The 19,354-nt window shown below is 45.6% G+C and overlaps 1 long non-coding RNA gene across 4 annotated transcripts in view; it reads left to right on the forward strand.

Moving 5' to 3' along the window:
- The first annotated feature begins 11,292 nt into the window (after positions 1 to 11,292).
- Positions 11,293 to 19,354, forward strand: part of LOC102550768 (uncharacterized) — a 57,936-nt gene continuing 49,874 nt past the window's right edge. For 3 of the 4 annotated variants that reach the window (XR_005500528.2, XR_005500529.2, XR_005500530.2), the window contains exon 1: positions 11,294 to 13,429. This is a non-coding gene — a long non-coding RNA (uncharacterized LOC102550768). Of the gene's footprint in view, positions 13,430 to 19,354 lie in introns of all 4 variants that reach the window. The other variant, XR_001836540.3, reaches the window with a different exon arrangement.

Genomic DNA, 19,354 nt, shown 5'->3' on the forward strand with positions numbered 1-19,354 from the left:
GACCCATCTGAACAACTTGATGTCACCCGTGGTCTGGAGAATCACAAACCCCAGACCCATTCCTTAGTGAAATCTGTTCTCCTGTGAGGGAGGAAGCGCGAGACATCTGTTGTTATTTGAAAATGCTCTCAGGAGCCTGCCGGGCTCTACTCAACCTGGTAAATGGTTTTCCTTATATTGTTCTGTCTTCAATGATTCAAGTACTTCTGTGCTATCCTCGCCTGTACCCAGGAACAACGTTCTGCTGACCTTAACAGCGTGCCAAGAAATAGAAGCGTTTCTTATACCAGCTTGGTTGCTCCCTCTCCCTGGGTTGAGGGAGAGCTGCCAATGGCAGTGTCTGTCTGGTGTGAGGGATGCAAAGGGGATTAGGGAGCCTTGTGCAACAACCATGTCTCATGGGATGACCCACATCGGGGTAGAGCAGACATTATCCAGGGGAGGACAGATGTTGCAGCTTCTGTCTGCTTCAGCTATGAACTAGGGATTTGAAGCTTACTACTTAAGACGTTGTTATGTCCCCTTCCCTTCCCTAAGTTGACACCCTCCACTCTGGTACCGCAGAATGCAAGTGCAGATACCATTAGTTGAGCTGAGTTTGGATGCCTTTGACGCTGGTTTCTAGATGAGCATAGCCATTCTCTTTGCTTCCTTTTCTATATGCTATTCGAGACCAGGGGGGATTGGCCTGAAATTGCACACATCTCTTTGTGCTTGTCACTAGAAGTTCCCTAACTCATGAAGCTGTGTCAAGGGGCCCTTCTGATTGGGCTAGGGTTACCCAGGCCGGAGGGAGACATTAGAAATGGATGATGAGTGTTCCCTTGGTTGTAGGTCATGGGAGAATATTCTAGACCACGGCGTGATTAACTAGAATGAAATTCTCCTGAGTCTCATGGAGATTCAAATGAATGGGAAGGGCCACGCCTAGGGTTTTACTAATTGGACTTCACCCAGATCCAAGAGCTTGTAAACTTCAAAGAGCGAGGCAAACATTTGTTGATTTCCTGAACGTGTTTTTGGAAAGAATCTTTGCTTGGTCTCCGGAATGGCACCTCAGGCAGGAAGGTGGGCATTTTACCACTGCAGCACATTGCAGGCCAAAATCGAGTTTCCTCAGTTGGTTTTCTTCCCCTTCCGAGCTTTCAGTTGTTGTCATGCCTAAAACAGAGGCACACCTGAGAGCAGAGGTGGAACCGGATGAAGGAGAAGGATTGAGGTAAAAAGTGCTCTGGTAAAACAAGGCAGGCTTTTTAAACGTCCAGGGGTTCTTGCAGCGTGGCTCCCTCTCCTCTGAGGTTAGCATGTTTAATTATTAAACACAGAGCTTCATCAACATTTGGACTCCTTGGAGACAGCCAGCAATTATCTCAGATTCTGTTCCCACTGCCATCCCGCCCCAACTTCAAAGGGAACTCATTACCAGGCCCCGAATTCTTCAAATTACTTTCCCATCATCTCAAATGATGTTTATAAGTAGTTCATAATGAGAGTCTAATCTCACTCCTCAGATTACCAAAGAAGCTCGCAGAAGATGGACTACGATAAGATTATCCCAACTCGGGGTGATTATCTTTGGATCACGCCTCCCAACAAGATTTTAGTCACTGGTTTGTTAAAATTTTGGGAGATATTTTATGTACATATATTTACAAGAATAATTTATACGGGCTTGTCCCTGGTTCTTATTCGCAAATTACCATCCAAATGAGACTTCTCAAAATGAGCTATTTTATGTCTTGCAGATGAATAATTAAAAATGTATATTAAAGTCGAATGAATGTGATGAGCCCGTCTTTGAGGCTGCCAGTAAAACATAGCCCCCTTTGTTTTATGGGAGATTGTATTTCATACAAGGAAGATCAATCCATCCCAGGGCCCTTAAGGCTTTATTAATAGTCAGATAGCCTACTTCATTAATTTGAGCAGTGTCAAGGTTTGCCCTTGACAACAACAACAAAAGAAAGAAAGAAGAGACATAGTTATCACATCTCATGTTTGTTACTTAACGTTTTTCTCGATCATTATTTACATGATTACTTGATAACAATGTCAACAGTAGACCAGGTAGAGTCAGGAGTAAGAATTTTCTGGAAATCGTCTTTGTACAGATTTAAGAACTCTCACGCTTGTGTCAGGCTGAGCCTGCTCTCCTAAATCTTTTACTGTTGACAGCTTTTCTCTCCCTCAGCGGCCAGCTCTTGCAAGCTGGCTGGCTCCCGTCTTGTGGCAGTGAGGTGGGCTGTCCGCTCCTCACTTTGTCCTTACAGGTTGCAAAAGGAGAAGAGGGGATGGGGTGTAGGAGGGTGAGTATGAGAGAGTCTGCCGTCAGCCTTCCAAGTTTTGCAGGGGCAGACAGCTACTGAGCTATAACAACAATTCCGAGGCAAGCGACAGTGACCAAGAGGATGGGTCACATTTGTGAGGCAGCATGAACTGGAGGACAACTGAACCGAGCAGCGTCCATTGCACACGTCAAAAAAAAAAAAAAAAAAAAAAGACATAAAGTGACACAGAGATGGGAAAACTATATTGTAAGAACCGCAGCTCCTCCACCTTTTATGTATTCTGTAGCAAGGGATCTCTAGACTGTGACTGTCCCTCGTTGCCCCTGCTTTATCTTTCTTGTTCACCTTTGTCCTAATTCTGTGCTAAAGCCAGAAAAGTCGCTTAGGGAGATTAACCAGGGGAGCTTATATGTCATCCACCTTTGGGAGAACTGAGATTTTTCGACGAAGGTATGAAGGATGTTGCAACGCTGGTCACGCTCTTGTGCGTGTCTGCCTATCTTTCCTTACCTGTGTGGGATCAGACACCATAAAAATGGAGACTTTGACATGTGATCACGTTAATTTTTAACTGCCATCTCTTGGCATTAGAGACCAAATCACTGAATAGAGATACGACTTAATATTCTATCCCCTGAGAGGAAGTAAGAGACTTGTAAAAGGCAATGCAGGTAAAGGTAAGAAAGGCAGGGAGAGGCCTTTTCTTACTCTGTCCTGTTCTGGGGGTATCAGGTCAGAAGGAGCCTGGCTGCCTGGTTAGGAAGAAGGGCATAATACACACAGAAGTGAGGACCAGAAAGACAGAACGCAGTAGGAAGCTATAAGGAGCAGATGAAGACCCGGACCGTGTAATATTGACATGAGCATGGCCATGTCAGGGATCCCAATGTCCCAGACCCATGGGAATGACAAGGCCTTCCCTGGATCTGGCTCATGAATGGCAAAGCCATCCCATTTGAAGACTACTGATGTTGGCAGTGTGTTCAGAATGCACCAAGTACAGCTTCCTCTCCTGGGTACCAGCAACCTGAGAGACTGCTCCCCCATAGCGACTAGCTGGCCTATATCCTCATCATTCATGTTGCAGACATGCTGAGTTCCCAGGGTGTTACTGGTGTCTGTCCATGCCAGTACATGGCCCACCTGAGCCCAGCTTTTCCGTAAGCATGTCTGTCATTTCGCCATGCCTCGTTGTCCAAGGTAGGTCAAAGTTGTTAGACAGATCACGGTAGGATCATAGAAGGAAAGGAGAATGATCTTGTTTGCCAAATAAAGCATCTGTAAAGTGGACAGCGCTTGACGTTTATGTCTTAACTGAGGCAGTCTTTGCTGTGATCCCTGCTTTCCAGGAACCTCCGTTTCAAAGAATAGCAACCACCACCACTGCAAGATGCAGAGAAAGGTCCTTTTCTACTGCATGCTGGCTCCTCATCCCATGCAGAGGAAAACTAAGTTGCTTTCGAAATTCCCTGGGCGTCACCTAAACACATTGTTCGACACAGACACAATTGTATGCTCTCTTGCTTCTTGTTTGAAAACTACTGATTTCCTGATCGGCCAGAGGAGCCTCTTGCAGCTTGGGAAGTTATTTCCACCTAACACTGTTAGTGTCATCTCTCTGATCAGTCCAGATGACTGAAAGAATCTGGATCAAATCCCTAAAGACCCCAAACAGCAGAGCGAATAGGAATGTATCCTGCCTTCAAGTCTGTGCAGCAACTTAACCAATGGTGGCTAAGACTCGGGCAACAGAAGGTCTGTAGGGAGCTAGAATGGTCGTTTGGTAGAAAGTCAGCAGCGGATGGCCTGTGGAAGACTGGAAGAAGAATCTGTTACATGGCTAAATTCTATACAGATAGGGATAATTGGGTTGCAGTGAGCATGCCAGTACTAGGGCTGACTCAAACGGCTACATTGTTGCCACCTGTCAAGTCCTGTGTAAAGTTTGACCACACCCCTGTCATCTTCAAGACACACCTATCATTTTTATTAAGCCCTTTGGAGAATCTTCAGGGTCTGCCACCTTATTCTCCCCTGACACCCCCCCCCCATGGGGTATAAGATTACAACCTGTTTACCTTTTCACAAAAGTCGACTCATTTTTTACTCGCCCTGACACACACTCCCACCCCCACCCCAGGATTTATCTGTTTCTTTTTTCCTTGAAAGACAAACATACTGGCTTTGAAACAGATGGCAGCGGAATTTGTAACGGTGGGAAAAATAAAACCCTCTAAAGTATAACAGGTTTATACCTTCCAAATATGCCATTTTGTAAGTTTTCATGGGTTCTTTTCTAGTCTCCATACAGTAGTTCTGTGGGCTATGTGGTCTCTTGTGACTCTAAGTATCCCCTTCCCGGTAACTTCAGCGTGGCCCTGGAGCTCCCCTGCCACTTTCTATAGAACCTCGGCACAGAAGCAAATCAGGAAAAGTAGTGACCAATGTTTGCCAAGGCAGGTAGGATGATTATGTTAGCATGTGTCAAGTCCCAGTAAACAGAAGCACTTGTTGAAACACCTAATGTAGGAGCTGGATGTAGTGGGAATTTTTGCTACCTCGCCTTAAACTCTAGGAATGGGCTGTGCTACCAGCCCCCACCCAGGTTCTCTCGGATCCATGGACGAAACACACACACACACACACACACACACACACACACACACACACACACACACAAATTTAGTTTTTAACCTGGCTTATGGCTCAACTGCTGGTCCTTTCTAATCTTCTGCCTGGGGAAACGGCCCAAGGCCGCTCAGCAGGAGATCTCACAAGGCTGGTCACCCTTTCTCCTTCGGAAGTATGGTAAAAAAAATCCCCTCTCTCTTGCATCTGCAAGCTTGTCTGCTGGACCAGAAGTCCCGCCTATTCTGCTCAGCTCATTGGCCACTAGCATCTTTATTGATAGATTAAGAACCAATTAGGAAACAAGACAGTAAATATTGTCCTGGGTGCGCCCAGCACCCTTATCAGGCAGCTCATTGATGGCTGTAGCTCCAGTTATAGGAGATTTGATGCCCCCTGCTCTCCTCATACACAGGCATGTGTATGTACATGTAAATAAACAAAAAGAAATACCTAGTAGAGAATTTTGCAATGGTTGTGTCTTTCCCAGGGACCGGAACACAAAGCCACATGGGCTGAGATGGGCAAGCTGCTACTCTGCTGGTTGTAGACTCTTCCAGCCATCTTGGAATGCCTATACATTTTTACTCAGTATATCCAATGTGCGTTTTTTCCCCTCTAAGGAGCCCCTTCCCAGAGGATCCTCAGTTCTCTGATGGGAATGACCAGACTACACAGCCTCCGGGAATGGGTAAAATGAGGGCTTGACCCTCAAGAGACTTGCATCAAGCTCAAGATGGCAACTCAGTCTCTGAGGAAGCTGATCCGTAAGAGGTGGGAAATCAGGCTGAATCTGAGCTCCTGGCTCAACCACCCTCATCGACTCCTGGTTTTGAAATGGTGAAACCGTCCCATTGGCTCTTTGCTTTTCTTTGCTCAACAAGCTCCCTTTCTGGATCGGAAATGATATGACTGAGGTTTGTGTCTTGACAGTCTGTGAAGGCCTATGGTATGAGCTATGCGTTTCCGGTACCAGAGACCCTTGGATGGTTGCTGACTGTTGCCTTTGGCCCTTGTCACAAGGCAGGCATGACTTTCTGAGGGCATTTCCCCCCATACTTTAACAGAACAATCTATCAATTACTAGGTATTCCTATATAAATTCAGAATTTAGTGGGATCCAAATGAATGAGATTTCCTCATTTTTGACTTTCACATTGAGTTGGTATATGGTAAATCTTAATGGAACTATTATTCAGAAAAGAGCAGATTATTTTGTAAATATAAAAAGTATGATGTATTTTTGGGGAAAAAAATCTTCTCTGCAGGAAAAAAAGGAGAACCAAATTACCGATGTCATGAACCTGTTAGACAAAGATAAGAAACGAATTTACAGTAAGTAAAACATTTACTTTGTCAGCTGTTAAGCGTTTGGTTTTGAAACAGTGTTATCAGTCAGTGATCCACAGAACTCCATGCTGTAACTATGAGTCTCTTTGTTAATGTATTTTTTTTTTCCCTAGCTCCAAACTCAACCCATCCTGATCGCCTTTCCCTGAGTCTTCAGACTTCTCAGAGACCCACTGACATAATCTGCAACGGTGGCAGGAGGCATTCGTAGCAGGCTCCTTGCGGCTCACTGCTGAGTCCTGCCTCTAAGTGAGTTGATATATGAGTTCGTATTTGGAAAGTACTCGGAGATCCTCATGTGAAATGCAAACTCGGGTTCTTGCTTCCTCTTATTCATCTTTGGTCAAGTGCCTGGTACCACAACAATATTCACTGGGTAAATAATAAGCCCAATGAAACACACTTCCGGCTCCATTTTAATAATGTACTATTCATACTTTTTTTTTTCCTGGAACAAAGAATCCTTGTGCGGAGTTGCTCTGCCAATATTAGCCTGATATCTTATTGCAGGTAGAGTGAAGAGATAGAATGGCAAGGCCCAGGAACACTGATAAAGTCTCCTTTCAAACAAAAGCGAATAGGGCAACAGCACAGATGACAGAAAGCCAGGATACTGTTTAGTGCCCTTAAAGGGACGTGAATGTATGCGCTCGGTTATCCCGATACTTGCCCTGGTTATAAAATGCTGAAATGCCCAGAGGAAAAATCATAATTATAGTTTCCTGAGCAATTCTCTGTTGTTTTTGGAAGGCTATTGTTCTCTGGTGCGATTGCAGCCTTGGGAGAGGCTGACAGAGATGTTTAACAGAGAGCAGAACCGTTGCCAGCCATTTCCAGTGGGAATGGAGCTACCAAATATTTTTCTCAAATTATAGAAAATTGCCATTTGTAGAGTCCACACAGCATTTAACTTCTTAATTTAGGATTAGACATCTGTAACTTATTGTTAGGACATCCGGAGGGTTTGCAAAACCCTGCAATATGAATATATCTTTCAGTTTTGTCCCATAGCATCTCTGATGAAAATTGCTTTGGTCCCGTTTGTAAAGAGTTGCTGATGGCCAAAGGAACCACTCTGTAATTTTACAGCTGAAAAGACGAGGTCTTCCCCAGGGCAGTGTTGACATGTTTTCACCCAAATTCACCACCACTTGACCAGGGACCCTGACCGTGGTTACCCTTCGGGCTGCTGCCACAATTCTAACTGGATCTAGCAGAGCAGAGAAAAACCTCCTCTCTCAGGCCTCCAGCTTAGCCAAAGACTAGGGCCGTATAGTACTACAAGCTTTGGAAGCCATGATCCTTATTGCTCCTCTCTCTCTCTCTCTCTCTCTCTCTCTCTCTCTCTCTCTCTCTCTTCCTCTCTCTCTCTCTCTCTCTCTCTCTCTCTCTCTCTCTCTTTCACTATTAACACACAGGTAGCATGGGTGAGTTGTTTTTTAAATTATGGACACAAGGATCATTTGACGACTGTTAGGTATAAGGATCACTTAATGATTGTGGAGTTGAGAGGTTTCGAGTTTTCAAAGGATGAAGAGAAGTGTAAGGGAATCTGAGTCTTTTCTTTGTAATCTGTTTAGATTTGTTTCAGGTCGGTTACTCCCGTTAGGTCATGATCACGTCCAAGGAAGGGCTGCATTGGAGCTGAGTGTTGAAGGATCGCAAAGATGACCCTGAACTAAGACTCAAGGGGCTAAAAGAATGGCGTGGGCAAAACTGGGCAGTTAGAGTCGATGGTGTGGCCTTGTCAAGAAGCACAGAGGAAGCTAGAAAAATTCCAAGAAAGCCACGTGGCAAATTGTAGGCATGAGTGTGGCTTTCTCTGGAAAGCCATCTCTGGTGTGCAACAGTAGACTGATTGTTGTTTCTCTACACTTCCAGAATGTTCTTCTCCTGACCCAAGGTAGCAAACATGGAATTATGTTCTTATCGGTACCCCGTCTGTTTTAAGCTCCATACAGAAAAGACATTGTCTTGATCACGTTTGTGTTCTTAATCTGTACGGTTGGTGGGGTCCTGGGTCTGCTCTGCCACAGGGCTTGGCCACTCAGGGAGGCAGGACACAGGGATGTTGACCACCCCGGGACACTGCTTCAGGGGTCTCAGACACAGGACAGCTGTAGCTAGCTTGGGGGTCCCCAGACCTACAGTGAGGCCAGGGCCATCTGGTTCTCAGTCTCTCGGGCACCCAGGCACTGTTGGAAGCATTCTTGGCTTGATGATGCAGCTTGATCTTGATTTGATGGCTGCAGGCTTGATTTGGCTTGGTGGCAGCCATGGCTGGGAGCTCAGAGAGGCCTTCAACAGGAGATTAGATGGCTGCTCTATAGGTGAAGACCTTCTCCATGGCTTCCCATGGCAGATCCTGATGAAAAGAGGCAGTCCATGATTTTAAGACATCTATTGTCATGGCAGAAAGCAGATGAGTAAAACCATACTCCACTTCTCAGGGTGGGCCTGAGGTTAGATACCTTTTGCAGGGAGGAATGTCTGGGAAGGAAAGCTTATTGACTAAGCCCTTCAGGCCTCTAGGTACCTCATTAAAATGGAGATCTGTATTGAGCCTAAGTGACCACAGGTCATGTCCTCTACCTGTGGAGTGGCTTGGGATGTTGCCTTTATATGACTGATGGTCACAAATCTATGGAGGGCTGTGTCTAGTGATAGGGGCCTGGTGCCTTGGAATCTGGTGAAATGCCTACCTTTCCTTCAGGGTCACTGGGGTCTCTAGCCTTAGCTCAACTGGGAACCAGGCTGCCTTTCATGGTCCCACATTAATCTTCTGGATAGTGGTTGATAGACACTTGAAACCCTTTCCCTTAAATCAGCAGTTCTCAACCTGTAGTTCATGACCCCCTTTTGTGGGAGGGGGTCGAACAACCTATTGCAGGGGTCCTAAGACCATCTTTATATCAGATACTTATATTGTGATTCATAACAGTAGCAAAATTACAGTTATGAGGTAGCAAACAGATTATCACCACACCATGAGGAACTGTATTAAAGGGTCACAACAGTAGGAAGATTAAGAACCACTGCCTAACATGACGACTTCAAATATTCTGATTATCTCCAAAGGCCTCAGAATAGCTTAGATAACTGTTCTAAGCTATGAAAAATTAAATATGTGTTTTATATTACAAAAGGAACAGAATAACATACCAAGTGAGTTAGTTTTTTTTTTTTTAATGCATCTGATAGAAAGTTAGGTACGAAATTGCTAAAAGGACGTCTTTATGAAGGAGTTGTGTCTGCTAGGTGACGTGTCAGCAGAAGGCGTTTTTAGGGATACCACAAGCATAGACAGAACCCTTATATGCAGCTTACGCAAAGATTACATTGGAAAGAACCTTGAACTTGGAATCAGAGAGCATGGGCCTTGCTCTACAAATTGCTACATGTTTCTGGGAAAGCTCTGATCTTCAGGTTTCTTATCTGCACCCTGAAAAACCATTGCCTCGCACTCTTTGCCTCGCAGAGCTGTGAGGATCAATATGATGATATAGATGGGAGACAGTGGGCTGCAAAGAGGTTTTCTTCTCCTCCTCCTTCTTCCTCTTCCTCTTCCTCCTCCTTCTGCTCCTCCTCAGGAAGTCACTTGTTCTCCTGAATGCTTCCCTGTATTTTTGTTCTTCAGTTGAGTGACAGGTTGAAGACCTTAGCACTTTGGATTTGATGCTCAATCCATGATTGATTGCACTATGCCACTGCCTTCTAATCTGACAAGGAAAATAATTCAGATTGGGAATATATCTATATATCTATATATCTATATATCTCTAACTCTCTATCTATCTATCTATCTATCTATCTATCTATCTATCTATCTATCTATCTATCTATCTATCTATCTGTAAAACTTTGTCCTTGGCTGAATGTTTGATACCCTCGGATGTTTAACATAGCTCAGTAGCATAAGTCTCCAGTCTGTTTTGTTGTATAGCCTTCTGTAGTGCATGGACCTATCTGGCAACAGCTTCTGGCCTGTGCCATGCTGACAGGACAGGTGGGCATTGTTCCCCAGCATGATTCTTTGCTCTCCAGTTTTTTCCCCGCTGTGGGAGGCTGGCTTTGGTCAACACATTGAAAAACCTGACCAGTTTTTCTTCAGCATAGTTTCCTTCAGTCTCTGAGAGAAGAGAAAGGGGATTTCTTTTTTATTTCCACCCTAAGTATTTTGATGAAATGTGAACCTGACAGAAATTTGTCATTCCTTGGTGGCCCTTTGTCTTGGTTCATGACAGGTTTATTATATTTGATCTTCAAAGCCCAGAGAGTAGAGGGTGGTGTTTGATTCCATATTCCAGGTACAATTCACTTTGATTATCTTCTTGGAATTGGCTTCTCAGGGATGAGAGTCTGTTGTCCCAGATCACCCTGTAGTCTTGGACCACTGCAGAATCACAAACTGCAAAGTGTGTATATAACTTAGTTATTCAGTCCTGGTCAGGAAACTGCCGTATTTTGCTGAGTTGTGATTTTCTGATACACTCCATTTAAAATTATTTCTTCGTGTGTGTGTGTGTGGGGGGGGTAGATTTATACTTCTGACAAGGGAAATAGCTATAAAATGTTAAGATGTATAACCAGCCAGGGCTGGAACACATGCTGTATCATTTACTCTGCTGAAATTGGTCATATGTAAATCCCCTTCTTTGCATAATGATCTGTAAATGGGAAAACTGGAGGAACAATGTCAAGCGTGACTCAGCCACAGTGCACTGAATACCCTCGAGAGTCAAAATGTTTTCCTAAATTTCAAATCTTCCTCCTCAAAACTTGGCTGTGGTGCTTGGGCCCTGTCTAGCTCATCCTTCAGTTTACAGAAGACTCAGGCCATTGTGGAATTAAGGTCTGACAAAACAAGCAAGCAGAGAGGCAAAGAACGATGTAGCCGCACGTTTTGTTCAAGTGCACAGGAATGCACGTGCAAACTCATCTACCCATTACACTGGTTACATGCAAAGCCTAGTGGTCAGAGTGGGAGAGCTGGGGCCTGGTAGCTTTATATAGTGCACAGATACCTTTCAGTTTCTTTTGTGCAACTCTGAGAATTTATGAAGACTTGGAAAGTCTCCTTGAAAACAATGAATGCTGTTCAACTGTGAGAGGTTCATGCATCACCCATGGGTTTTAGGATTAAGGGTTAACATGTGGGAGACATAGATAAGTGAGTGTATAGATATGCTGGCATAGCTCTCTCTCTCTCTCTCTCTCTCTCTCTCTCTCTCTCTCTCTCTCTCTCTCTCTCTCTCCCTCCCTGCACCTAGAAGAGGAGAGGCCCCATTTTCCACTCAAGAGAGGGTCCCACTTTCTTACCAACAGTCTAACTGTTGTTCCTCAAAACTTGCAATGAATGTTTTCTGTCTTGGCAGTGTTTTTATGGGGTGCAGGTAGGGGAAGGCAGAAAAAGGAACATTCTAGCTGGCAAGAAAAATGCTCCATTTGGGGTTAGGAATTTAGGATCATGTAGTTCCTGGTTCATCGGTTTTAGTTATGTAAACTTGGCATTTGTTACCCTTTGTAATTGTCATCTTGGAGGCTTCCTGCCTTTATCCGTTAACGTACACCTAGTCCTGGAAGCTTGTAGTGTCCGTACAATCTAATATATGCAGAGAATTCTTTCAGTTTCTGAAACTCACTGCTGAATAAGCTCACCCCTTCCTAGTTCTTTCTGATCTCTGGCTGGCTGGTTCAACTCAACTGTTTTGGCTCAAACTTCTTTCCAAGTTGACTGATTCAATCTGGAGTCTCTTGGGGTTCTCTTGAATTGTCTGCTTGGCCTCACACTAACTTCATGTGCTTTAATCTTCTGGCTCCTTCTCCTTCTCTGCCTTGTCTGTCTTCACCTGTGTCTAGCTTGTTCTCTCTCTACAACCTGTCTCTGTACACCTGTCCCAGCCTCTCTCTCCTTTCTGCACTCTCTCTTAAGTCACCCCTCCTTCCTCTCTGTTGAGCTCGACATGTCTTATTCTGCTAAATCTTTCTCTGATTCATCACTTTTTCTGCTACTCAATTAGACATCGCTTTCAAACGTGGGTGCCTCTTTCTACAAACTAACTTTACCTTTGTTGTTTGGGATTGAAGGTGTGTGCTAAGGGTGTGTCTGTATTCCAGCCAGAGGGATTAAAAAATGTGTTCTAAGGCCGAGTCATACCACAATTAGAATCAGGTTTTTCTAGGAAACAATACAATCTTAGGTTTCACAGTATGATCCAATATCCTGCAACAAACCTTTCCAGGTTCCACATGTCTTAATCTCTAAAGTCAAAATGGTGGTACCTGAATTCGGGGAATGTAGCTCATTGTAGATGGGGCATGAACAAAACCCTGGGTTCTGTCCCCAACACCACAGAAGAGAAGATGGGAAAATGTTGTATCTGCTACACCTACCTCATGGCCAGGGAGGGGGACCTTATGCTGGGATGGAAAAGAGGTAGTGTTACAAAATAATGATGATTTTTCGCAAGCCACAATGGTCTTGAACTACAAGGCATTGCCATTACTGTAACTCTCTGCTACACAGATATTTTAGGGACTGACTAATGTGATTAAGTGCAGGCCTCCACTTATTCGCAGAGCATCAGGTGGTTCCTGGGAGGCGGGAGGGCAACTGTTGTCAGAGCAAAACAATCCCTCAGCGCTAATCTCTGACCTCAGTTTCGGAGACGAATCCAGCATCAGAAACCTCTTCGAAAATCTTCAATGTATTGGCAAGAGCCAAATTTATAAATTCAGAGATAGTGGTTAAAAAAAATCAACAACCTATAAGCCAGAAGTTTATCTGTTTTATTTTCTAGAAGGAGGCACCCATGTTTGAAAGTGATGGCTTTATTTGCTTTACTGATTAAAAACAGCCCAGGAGGTCACATACCTACCAGAATCTAACCCCCACCCCAGCCTCTCTTTCTTGGTTTCTTGCACTTCCATTGAGAAGTGGCCGGGGCTTCGGTGGCAGCCTGGCAGGACGGACGGTGGTAGGTGTGGGCGTCAGGGAACTGCTGTTGGGAGCCGAAGTGCTGGGTTTGCGTTCCGGCTCCTGGTTTCACTTAAGTGACTCTGTGACCGTGGGCTGTGTTCTCAATTAGTGCCACAGATTCTTCCTGAGGAAGGCAGCTCTGAGCAGGAGCTCCTGGTAAATCTGAAGGACTCGGCCGGAGAAGGTACTGTTTTTAATCATCGTATTCCCTAAATGTATGTGTTTGTTAGTGAAATGAGCAAAGGGAAGAGACGACGCCATATTGCATTTCCACAGATTGCCTGCCTTGTTTGCTTCCTGGTTACGCACATGTCAGAGTGCCTGACTGCCTGGTGGTGGCTGGGAAGGGTATGTCTAGAAGCAACTGATCAAAACAGAGCCAAGACTTCTGCTCTGGTTGCAGAAGGGAAAGCAATCTTCAGGGGTGATTTTTCACATCTTATACTTAGCAAAAGGGGTTTTTGTTTGTTTGTTTGTTTGTTTTTTTAAACAAAGTTACATTTGATTTTTTCTAGAAGCTTTCACATAGATCCAGTCTTCCGCAAGGATGAGTACCCATATGTTCTCTCTCAGGTCTACCTTACCCCACCCCCCCAGACTTCTCCCTACCCAATGCTCGCTGCTGTATTTTATGTTCAGATATGGCAGCTGCCCACACAGATGGATCCCAGTGGGTCAAAAGAGGCATCGTATCCATAGGAACCAGAAAAGAACCAGGCAGTCTCTGCTCTCTAAGCCATGTGTTTTCGATGTGGCCAGACTGGCTAATGAAGGTATTTTGTTCCAGTTATGACACTTAGAAACAGACAAGGCAGGAGCTGTCAGCTTTCATCCAGACACTGGAGTGTAGAAGGGTGCCCAGCAGGAGCCATTGGGGGTCGTTCACCCTCTTTTAACCAGCTCCCAGAATGCTGTCCCATGTGCCAGCTCCCAGGCAGGCTGGATACATTAGGCAGACTAGAAAGCAAATCCTTGAAATGGGGGCTTTGTTTTTCCTTTGACAAACATGTACTATATACCGGCTACTCTGCTAAGTCCTAAAGAAACGCCCAGACAAATAAGACACAGTTCCTACGTTTAGTAAGTTAATAGTGTGGTAGAGAAGACACAGAAAGATAAAAAATTACGCGATGTGTGATAAATCCTGTTTGAAGTCGTGAGTTTTCCCAAGGCTCAGCAAAGTGTGAAAGGAATCTTTGATGGGTGGTATACCAGGTGTTTCAGATTCTCCTACCGGGAGAAGACCAGATGGGCACGCAGGCAGAGGCACTGTCAAGAAGAAAGGTAGGGAGACACGAGGAGGTGAAGGGCATGTGAGTGTCTGGTGGAGAGTCAGGGTGAAGAGGTTGCGATGGGCTGACCTGTAGAGAGGCCTGACAACAATGCACGAGAACCGGAGGCTCTAAGGAATCACAACCGAATTTAAAACAGCTTACGGTGGAAACCACAAACCTGCAGGAAGTCCGTCTTACCAGGCTATGCTGGTGGTTTATACGGTCATGCCTGTGGTTGGGATGGGTGCTCTGGGGTGTAGGCTGATGAGTGTGGATGAGGAAAGTAAGGGAAGCCCGGAGGCCCATTCCACGGCAGCTGAGATGCTGCAAGCCAGCTTGAGAAGACAAAGTTGGTGGGGACGGCGTAATGAGCAGCTTCGTGAAGCATGGAGCCGGCTCTCGATCCATATGCAGGGCGGACAGAATGCTACTGTCATGGGCAGTGCTGCTCACCTGACAGACAAGGAGGAATCGGGAGTGGGTGCCGTGGTTCAGATCTTGACTGTTGCCAAAGGTTCCTGTATTGGTTTGGTCCCAAGGATGACACGGTTGAGAAGCGGTGAAGGTTATTCAGAGTAGGAAATCTTCAGGTCACTGGGGACGCACCCTTGAAGAATCCTTTGGGATTCTAATCCTTGCCTCGTTATCTTTTGCTTCTTGGAGATAAGTTGAGTGGCTTTGATCTGCTATGTGTCAAAGCAATGGAACCGACTTACCAAGGCCTGAACCTTGGAAACGGTGAGGCAAAAACTGATGTTCACCTCCCTCTTTCTCCTTTTGTATGTGTGTCTGTGTGGAGGAGGCCAGAGGTCCATGGTGAGGATCTCTCTCTGTTGCTTTACATCTTAGTTTTTGAGACAGGGTCTCTCACTAAGCCTATAGCTTGTTGACTGGGTAGACTGGTTGGCCAGCGTGGCTCAGGGATCCTCTTGCTTCTGTCCGCTGCTGTTGGGATGAAAGGTGTTGGGGCAAACCATCTTTTTACATGGCTGTAGGAATCCAAGCAAGGCCCTCCCTTTACCAGCATTGATTATCTCCAGGATTTTGTTATGCTGACAGAAAGCTGACTAAGGCAGTGGAGAACAAAACAATCTAGAGACCCAGAAGAAGGGAGGGTGGGAGGGGATGTGACTCTCAGCCCTGCCTCTCAGCACTTTGGTTCTTAGCCAGTAGTTGGTTCAATGGCTCCCTCTGAACTGGGCAGGACTAAGTTCAGTAGGCCTGACTAATCTTTAAGGAACTTGAAGAAACCTTTGTAGCTCCCTCTCCCCTTGCTTCCTCATCACTAGCGTATAACAACCCCAACATCTCTGATCCTTCCCGCAAGAGCCTTCAATAATGATTTCTCTGCACTCTCTCCCGGTTTTTTTTTTTCCCCTCACATCCTCTTAAAATGCAAAGCCCCAGGCTAAATACAATCCATGCGTCTTTCTCAAGTAATACTTGTAATTATATATTTTATGCACGCTGGGCACACTTTATTAAAGATTACTTTAATTTCCACGTTTGACACTTTATAGTTATTAAATGCCCTCTTTTCCTGAGAAAGACAGTCAAATTTAAAACTCCTGAAGGCTTATCTGCCCACTCAGCGGTTCTTTGCAACGATGTATTTACCAGCCCCGTTGTCAGTGACCAGGAACTTTCCTCAGCTTGATTATCTGAAGTATTTTATTATATTGTCAGGAAGCTGATTAACTGATTGCTAACCAACCCATCTGGGGACCCAGAGGAAGGGAGGGTGGGAGGGGATGAGACTCGTCGGCCCCACCACTCAGCACAGTGGGTCTCAGTCAGGATTTGACTCAATAGCTCCGAATTGGGAAGGACTGCCCAGAGCGATGGTCTTCTTGTTCACTTCTGTCATTGAGGGCTTTTGCCCCAAATATCCTAATTATGTTGGGGATGTCATTTTGATCTACCAAGTACTTAGGTTTTTAGAAACTTTAGCCTGATGTCTGTCAGCGATAAGTGCCCTGACACAATGCGTGTGGGTGACTTCCTTTAATAGAGGAAGGGGAGAGGAAGGAGATACTAAAGAGAAAGCCAGAGTTGGCCATTTGCTCAGTCACCTTCACAAGGGAATTGCCTTAAACTACTTTAAGTCTGGGAATTGAGCTGAGGAGTGGTGGGTAGGTCGCTGCTTCAAGAAATACACTGGCAGAGTAAATGCTGCTACTTGCAAAGATAGGTAAGCCTCAGATCTCCGTGACTGGATGCGAAAAGCATTTTTTCTTGCCACATTGCAGGCCACTGAAGATGTGCGGGGTGGGGATGGGGAACTGGGGAATGCCGATGGTGAGAAAGAGGCGCATCTCAGACCTCGGTCCCCTTCTTTTGGGTTTGCTCCCTCCAGGTGCACAGAGTCCTTTCCACGTAACTGGCAGATAACGAGAAAGTAGGAGTCTTGAGCGGGACATTGTGGATCAGCTCTTAAGTCCTGGAGCCCATTCCGTGGGTTAGAAGTACTCCGGGTGCTTGTGATGGGGGGTGGGGGTGGAGGTGGGGGTGGGGGGGGCGAATGTGTAACGAGCTGCCTGTCACTGGAATGTTGGTTGGAGAACAAATTCTTGCCATTTCTGCTTTGCAGTTGTATAATTACAATTCCCCCAAAGTATAGCCGTTGTGCTTGCACTTTTGCTGTGGTTCAGAATGCTTGGTTCATGTTACTGTTACCCCGTCCGTGAGTCGTCTTATTTCTCTCTCCCCTGTCCCTCCCTCCCTATGTATCTGTCTCTCTGTCCCTCTCTATCTCTGTCTTTCTCTGTCTCCATCTCCCTGTTTCTGTCTCTCTGACTCTGTGTCTCTGTCTCTGTCTCTGCTCTCTCTCTCTCTCTCTCTCTCTCTCTCTCTCTCTCTCCTCCCCTCCTTTCTCTCTCAGTGACAGCAAGCCTGTCTGGGGACAGATGTGGAGGTGTCCTTGGTGCTCTGCAGGCAAGGTCTGAGGAAGAACCTCTCTGTAGGGAGTTTTGTGTTGGGGAGGATGAGCGTGTGGCCCAGTGCTGGTAGATATGACTCTGAGGACAAGGAGCTCTTGTGGAGTCATTTGTACTACTTCAGTAACAGTAAGAAGGACATGGTAACTGTCACAGTAATAGTTGAGGATCCTAACTTGTGACATTCTAGGAGCCATCAGAGTCCATGGAGAAGACTCTCGTTCCGTGTTTGAAGAGGAACAGGTAAGTCATGTGAAGGCTTAGTTTTTAATACAACCCAGCCAGTGTTGGCATCTCATCAGGCAAACTTGGGCCTCCTAGATCCTTGCTCCAGGCTACTCTGGCTACCAGCCATAAATGCCAGAATTCCTCTCTTGCTTCAGCTATTCAAATGACCTCATCCAGATCTATGGATGGCATGCCTTGTTGGAATCTTCCAGACAAGGAACAATGTAAGGCAGGAGACAGAGGATCAGGTTCTGCTCTTGGCTCTGTGTGGTTTGGGGTATGTGGATGGGCCTTAGTTTTCTTACATAGAAGCTGAGGAATTTGCATTAGACAAGCAGTTTTCTTGGTCCTGAGAGGGAGGCCCAGCACCTTCTGGAGTTCCCCTAGGAACTATACTGAAGACCAGAAATGATGCTCAACTCAGCTATGGTATTGGATTCCTGAAGTGTGCATGAGTGTGTGTGTGTGTGTGTGTGTGTGTGCACATGTGGAGGACAGAGGCTAACACTGGGTGTCTTCCCCAATCGATTTTCACCTTATTTTCCCCTTGTTCTATTCCTTGATGATTTTACATTCTATACCTATAATGTATAAAATGAATTTAAGTAATTTTGGCCCCCAGCACCCTCTCTCCCTCTTCCCCTCTCTCCCCCTCTCCCTCTTCCCCTCCCTCCCCCTCTCCCTCTCACTCCTTCTGCTCTTGCCAAAACTCTTTTTTCCCAGCCACTTCCCTTGCTACCTCATACTTTTCATTTTGAGACAGAGTCTCTCAGTGACCCTGGAGACCGCTCAGTTGGTAAGACTGGCAATGCTCTCCTCCCCGACTCCCCAGTATTAGAATTTGTTTTATTGATATGGGTCCTAGGGATTGAACTCAAGACATCATCTATGTACAGCAAGTACTTTATAGACTGAGCCATCTCCCCAGAGCTCCCTTGTTGACTTTTTTCCTGAAGGTTCTTTGTCTTAAAAGTGGTTTGAAAACCACCAGGGGAGATTATGTCCAATCTCTGAGTCTCTTCCTGTCTTTAAATGTCTGTGTCCTTTTGGGCTTCATTCTTGAGCTTCATATAGGGGCTGAAGAAGGAAAGAAGACACAAAGCTGTGAAAAAAAATCACAACCCAAGCCAAGGGCTGCCATCACCTGATGGTGGATTCAAGTGCTGCTAAATAACAACGTAAAAGAAGGAGGGCTGTTTGAGAGGGACTGTGTGAGTTGCTGTAACTAACAGCCGAGAGAGTGACTTCAAAGGAGACAGCTCTGTTTTGGCTCATGGTTTCAGTTTCTTGTGACCCAGAGCATCATGAGGGGAGGGACACCACACACTCCAGGAATCCATGTATACCACAGCTGAGTTGAACGTCATTTCTGGTCTTCAGTACGGCTCCTAGGGGACCTCCAGAAGGTGGTGGGCCTCCCTCTCAGGACCAAGAAAACTGCTTGTCTAATGCAAATTCCTCAGCTTCTATGTGAGAAAAGCACAGTGGCTAGCTTCAGGAGAACCAGGAAACAGAGGTTAGGCTGTGGTGTCAGGCATTCTCCTCTGCTTATTCAGCGTGAGTCTCCAACCCCTTGGATGCAACTTCCTCCTTCAGTCAGCTGCCTCTGGAAACTCTGACAAACACAATCAGAGCGTGCTTTACTCACTTCCTCAGTGTCTCTCCATCCCA

Source organism: Rattus norvegicus, chromosome 2 (genome assembly GCF_036323735.1).
Source record: "Rattus norvegicus strain BN/NHsdMcwi chromosome 2, GRCr8, whole genome shotgun sequence".
In the NCBI taxonomy this organism is placed as follows: domain Eukaryota; kingdom Metazoa; phylum Chordata; class Mammalia; order Rodentia; family Muridae; genus Rattus; species Rattus norvegicus.